Raw genomic sequence first — 6,097 nt, forward strand, 5'->3', positions numbered from 1 at the left:
ATATAAAACAATTTTTTTTTTTGAAATATCAAAACTTCTGGAGGAATAGAAATTCCACTTGATCGGATCTCATTTTTTTTTTTTTTTGTATTTTTCAGAAGACATTACATAGCATTACACTCACAGCTGTGAACTCTGAATTTAAATTTTGCTAATATCATCAGAGGATAGTAATAGCAGGCACCCACTTTTTAAATTGATATGGATCTTTTCTCAAAAATATTCTTGAATGACTAAAAAGTCTGTAGGCAATAATAAGGAAGGGTTTGCCTTGTAATTTTAACTTTTTAACTGTTTTTTTTTGTTGTTGTTGTTGCTTTTTTTTTTCTTCCTTATAATAATCACAAGTGATTGACAAGATAACTGTTAAGTATTTTTGCTTCTGAATACACAAAGTAATATTTTCCATTAAAATATAGGCTGATTCTGGACCTAACAATTCTAACAATGAAGATTCTTTTGTTTCATGAATTGTAAGTGCTGGTATACACAACACATTTTGAAAAGTAGAATGTGAATCCCACACTTGCATTGCACAGATGGAAACTTCTTCATGGTTGGTGAAGAAGAGAAAATTATAGAATTGTCTATTCCCTGACCAGTTCAAAATACCTACTAAGGTATATAGTATAGGATGTTTAGTATACCTACTAAGTGTCCAGGTACTACTTACCTGGACACAATAGCCACTGTGCATCCACAGCAAGTCATCTTGGATGGGGACATACTGATCTAATGCTGGTGGTCAGAGGACTGGAGAAGACTTCAATATACCAACTGCTCTAGCGCACATACCCTGGGCAGGATGATCTGTACCCCAGTCACTCCAGACAGGTGGCTGAGAGACCTGTTGTGGAGATAATGCATCATTTCAGTACTTCATCATATCTTACAATTGAGGCTCTTTTTTTCCTAAGATGTAGTTTAAATGGCATCACATTTGCTAGCTTCCAGTCAACAGGGACCTCCTCAAACTCCCCAGACCTTTGGTTTGTTGTTGAGAGTGGTCCGGCTATAATGTCCGCAAAATTCCTTCAGCACTCTGAGGTGAATCCCATCAGTCCCATGAATTTATGAATATTGAGCTGATACAACTGTTTTCTTACAATTTTGGTGACAAGTGGAAGTGACACTCCCCCAGACACAGCCCTTCAAATCTAAGACCAGGAGGCCCCAGGAAACAATCCATAAATTACAGAAGCATATAGACCACCATCTAATAACTGGGGCAGTGAAAACGCTACAGATACTTGCAAAGGATGGCCTAGCCTCCAGAGCTCTTTGGGTCAAGGCATTGTGAAGTAGCCACATGATGCATCAAATGAGACATGAATATTCTTAATAGAGATCCATGAGAAAGACCCCAAATTAAAGATAATCCTGCTATGCCAACTAGTATTTTATAGTGTGTGCAATTATGTTTAAATCCCACTTTCTTTCCTAGACAAAGCGTATTTGACAGATTCTATATAAAACTGAAATGAAAAATGTCTCTGATGTTTAGGACACGTGAAGAACATACAGTGTTCAACGTATAATTACAAAATAACATACAGATTTCTAATAGTCTTGCAAAGGTTGCTTGGCCTTTGTGTGGTTGCTCATTTGCCTTTCAACTAGTATTTGCATTACAGTGGTGTTAGAACTGAAAACCTGATTCATACCACGGAGACCAATATGTACAAAAGAGCTTCCTCTGGTAATGATGGAACCAAGCAACTTCACACTCCACTTTGCCCTTGACAAAGGTCAAAAAGGGTTCAAGCTCCATCATCTTGTATGAAGCACTTTGGGAGATGCGATGTTGTGTATGTAAAATAAGGAACATGTTTCACATGAGGCACACATTTAGCACTCAGATTTAGAAAGTCTTAAACCCCAGACAGAGCTAAAATATGTCCTCTAAATATTTCCAAATGTAAGAAGATGGAAAGCACAGAAAATAGCAACCCTTCTCAGTTGAACTGTGGAAGTTAACTTTGTACCAGCAGAACTGCTAGAGGACATTCCTTGTTATTTGTGCAAGCAGCTGGAAACAAAAACACTCTATGGTTAGGGTCCACAATCTCAGTAAGCACAGAGGCAGTTCAATAAATTAACATTATGAAGTGCCTTCAGAGCAAATGGAATGCCTGAAGGCAGTAAATAGGTATAATACTGATCTGATGTCAAAAAATAAGGTGAAATTATAATTGTACTTTTACCTACTTTCCTTTCCATGAAAAGATTGATATTTCTGAAAAATATTTTCCAATACTACAACAGAGGTAATTAGCAATTTAATATCCTTTCCATTACTAAGAAAAGGAAAGGTAGATGAATTATTGAGTAATAAATTGTGAAGGGATATTGGGTAGATGGTTACGTGAATTTATCAAAGAAAAGGAATGATAATAGAACCATTAAGGAAGATATGGGAAACTAGACAGAAAGGAGATTATTAAGTTACATAACACAATAATTTTGAATAAAAATGCACACACATTTCAGTATACTTGTGTCTATATTTACAGCTCTGCTGTGAACCCAAGCACCGTGCTCCTGCAGTAGTTGAGGGAAGGCCACGTGCTTACTGTATGACTTGGCATCAGGTCATCGGGAGCCCAGCAGTGAGAGGTAAGCAGTTTGTTTCCAGAAAGTTATTTGCCCTTTCAGGAGCTGGGGAGATCCGGCCCCACTATCTCACAGTATGCCAGCCAAGGAATGTTTGACACCATCAGACTGGTGAGGCAAAAATCTACTTCAGACTTAAGAGATTTGGAACTAATTTGCAAATTTGGCCTTACTGTAGGCCAGGAAGGTCTGCAGTAGAGGTTATGGGACAACCTTAGGTCTTTTACCCTGCACACATGGAATCCTGTACAGGGCACATCATCACCAGCCATGACGAGACAATGCTGATGGGCAGTGATGGCTGTCTGCAGGGCACATCGGGATCATCATACTACTAGGCAGAAGTTCATTTTCTCTGAAGAGTGAGCTAAGGAACCAGAACCAGCTTAATTCAGAGAAGGAATCTCCACAAAGCAAAACAAACTCATAAGAAACTGAATGAGACAAGTTTGGGGTGAATAATGTATAGTTTCTCTATAAGCTTGTATGTGTTCTCTATAATGCCCGGTCGACTGATGTAGTCTGGTTCATGTCCTTACTGCTGATAGCTGTGGGCTACTGTTCCATAGATATTTAATTTACAGTAACTGTTGAAGTTAAATCCCCAGTTTAAAAAGATGAAATTGCGTAATCATAGAATCTAAGAATTGTTTGAGTTCACATGGACCACTAAAAGTCTTTTAGTTTCAACTCCCTTCCATAGGCAGGAATACCTTCTGCTAGATCAGGTTGCTCGAAGTCCTATCTAGTCTGGTCCTGAACATGTCCTGAGTGGGAGCATCCACAGCCTCTCTGGGCAGCTTTTTACAGTATCTAACCACCCTTACAATGAAGAAGTTCTTCCTTATAACTAATCTAAATCTACTCTCTTTTGATTTACAGAAGTTACCCATTCAATATCTGTTTATAAACAAGTATTTCCCTTTACATCAAGCTGACAAATTAATACAGATTGTCTGTATTAATACATGTTGTCTGCTCTAAGGAGGGAACTTACACATCCCACTTGTTTTTTTGCCTAGGATGTGAGGGAACCAGGGATCAGACACTATTCTTGGAAACACAGTTAAGCACATAGACTGTAGCTGCAGTCCTGTTAGAAAGTAAATTCATCATCTTTCTTAATCTTCTGTTTTTAAAGTTTAACCATGAAACGTCCCTTTCTCTAGCAGTGTCTTATTATGTTTAAACTAAGCTGACCAAATAAAAGCAATATTTATTTATTTATTTATTTTTCAGATAATGTAACTGAAAAATATTGTAAAATTGATTGAGTAAAATATATGACAAGTTGACCATACATTTTAGGTAGGAATAACCAAATATTATTGCATGGGACCAAAGTTCTGGGATTCATGGAAGGCAAGAATTTGCACAGTAGCCAATAGATGCAACAGTTTATTAGCACTCCAGATGCAGTCAGTCCTGAAAACTGACAGGGAAGTCCCAGGAGCTCTGCCAGGGTGAGGGAAACCACCAGGCACCATAGAGCACTGGCTGATGGTTGAGGCTTGTTCCTACTAAAAGGGGTAGCACTTTTTTAATAACAATTCATGCATATTCAGGTCTTGGGCTCGTGGTGGTGGCAGGGAACCCAATGGAGTTGCTCTTACGGTGGCCACCCCTCATGATTGAGCTTTGTGTCTGAGAAAGTTAATAAAAAATAGAGAATGGAAAGCATTGTGTGGGATTGACCCTTGGCCAAGCAAGATATGGTTGGTTACTGAAATATACAAGCAATAGCAGTAAGCAAGAACAGTCCATGACTGATCACCTAATTCCTCACAGTATCTTGTGCAATGGCCCATACATAGTCATCCTTTAATGTCAAGTCAAAACGTATTAAAAACAGATTTATTTTAACATTATCAGAGTTCTGTAATTCAATATTGACTGGGAAGCCAGCACATACAGAGAATGTTTTCATTAAATTATTCAGAAACATCTTTGCTCACAACTAACATTAGTACGTTGTTCCTGTTACCAAGTCTAGAGAGTTCTTATAATATTTTCTAATTGCAAGGGCAGAATGTTAACAATCTGCACTAAGATCCCTATAAGGGAAATACTGCTGCTGAAGCAAAGCCGTCCAACAAATTAACAGAGGATCTGCACTGGGAGTTGATGCAACAGTGATGCACCATGATGTCACCTCTTAAGAGTGTAAATGGTAGACATCTGTTTTTACACTAGGGGAGTGCACAAAGTGTCTTGTTTTCCTTCTGCTTCCACTGAAAGAGACATGTCCCTCCGTCAGTGACTATTCCTGTGGTTCTCCACACTGCTGCTGTAGTCGTCACCACTAATCCCATTGAACTTCATTGGAGAAAGCTACGATGTCAGCCCAAAAAAATTAGAAAGAATGGTGTCCAATTCCTTTACTATCTGTATCAACCTCAATAAACCCAAGAGGGAAGCAGTTCAAATATTTTGTTTCTTAAGGAAGGAAAATAATGCAAGCAGATGTAGTCTTTATTGCAGGGTTTTCAGTGCATAAAAACTTCGTCTCTATTCCTGAATTCCATTAATGCTTTCCACACAAATTTATTCCTCTGCATTCTCCATGATATAAATAAAGTGACACATGTCCTGTCATGAACCCTGTGAGTGCAAAGTTATGAAGGTGAAAATAAACTATGTATTTAGTGACTGTCCTTTACTGCACTTATGTGTCATTGTTTTGGAAGCAGGGGGATTGCAACAGTAGCTCTGTAAGAAGAACCCAGCAGCTACCCTATGTTAGATAAGAGCCAGCTCCAGACAACTCTAAAAGGGACCCGCCACTGGCCAGCGCTGAGCCATGAGTGATTCTGGTTGTGCATCTTGGACAATGTCTTTAAGCAAGAAAAGAACTATGGTGCTGCAGCAGCTGGGAGAGAGGAGTGAGAAATGAGAGAGAAGCAGCACTGTAGACCCCAAGTCTTTGCCAAATGGACCCACACTTATTTCTGTGTTAGACTGATGGTACATTAGAAGTATGTGTTCCAATTCCACCCCTACCCCATTTTTTGAAACAGAAGTAGAAAAATAGTAAGAAACACAAAACATACATTTTCTGACAAAGCAGTGACCACAACTTAAACAGTGTTGCTCTGCTTTAGTCTTCTTTTTCTTTTGCCTGAAGTAATTCTTTCAATTCACAATTCAGTTGCACCGGGTGGAAAGTAAAACTTAGTGGTACACAGATGTTTTTCAGTAAATTCATGCCTTGTTTGTTGTGATGTTCTTTTGTTTGTTTGTTTGCTTGTTTGTTTTGTTTGTTTGTTTTATCTGAAAATAAGTTTAGAAGGTAATGATTAATACAAAGCCTATTCTCAAAAGCATAGATAGATATAAAAATGTAGGTCCTTATGTCTTAAAAATGTTACATACGGGTTTAATACGCTTCTATATTAACCCAAGAAACATTGGTTATATCTAAAAGGAAAGAACACAAAAATCTAACAGTAACATTGCAGTTTGCACATCATATTGAAACAAAATA

The sequence above is a fragment of the Anser cygnoides genome, chromosome Z, assembly GCF_040182565.1.
Source record: "Anser cygnoides isolate HZ-2024a breed goose chromosome Z, Taihu_goose_T2T_genome, whole genome shotgun sequence".
Lineage (NCBI taxonomy): Eukaryota > Metazoa > Chordata > Aves > Anseriformes > Anatidae > Anser > Anser cygnoides.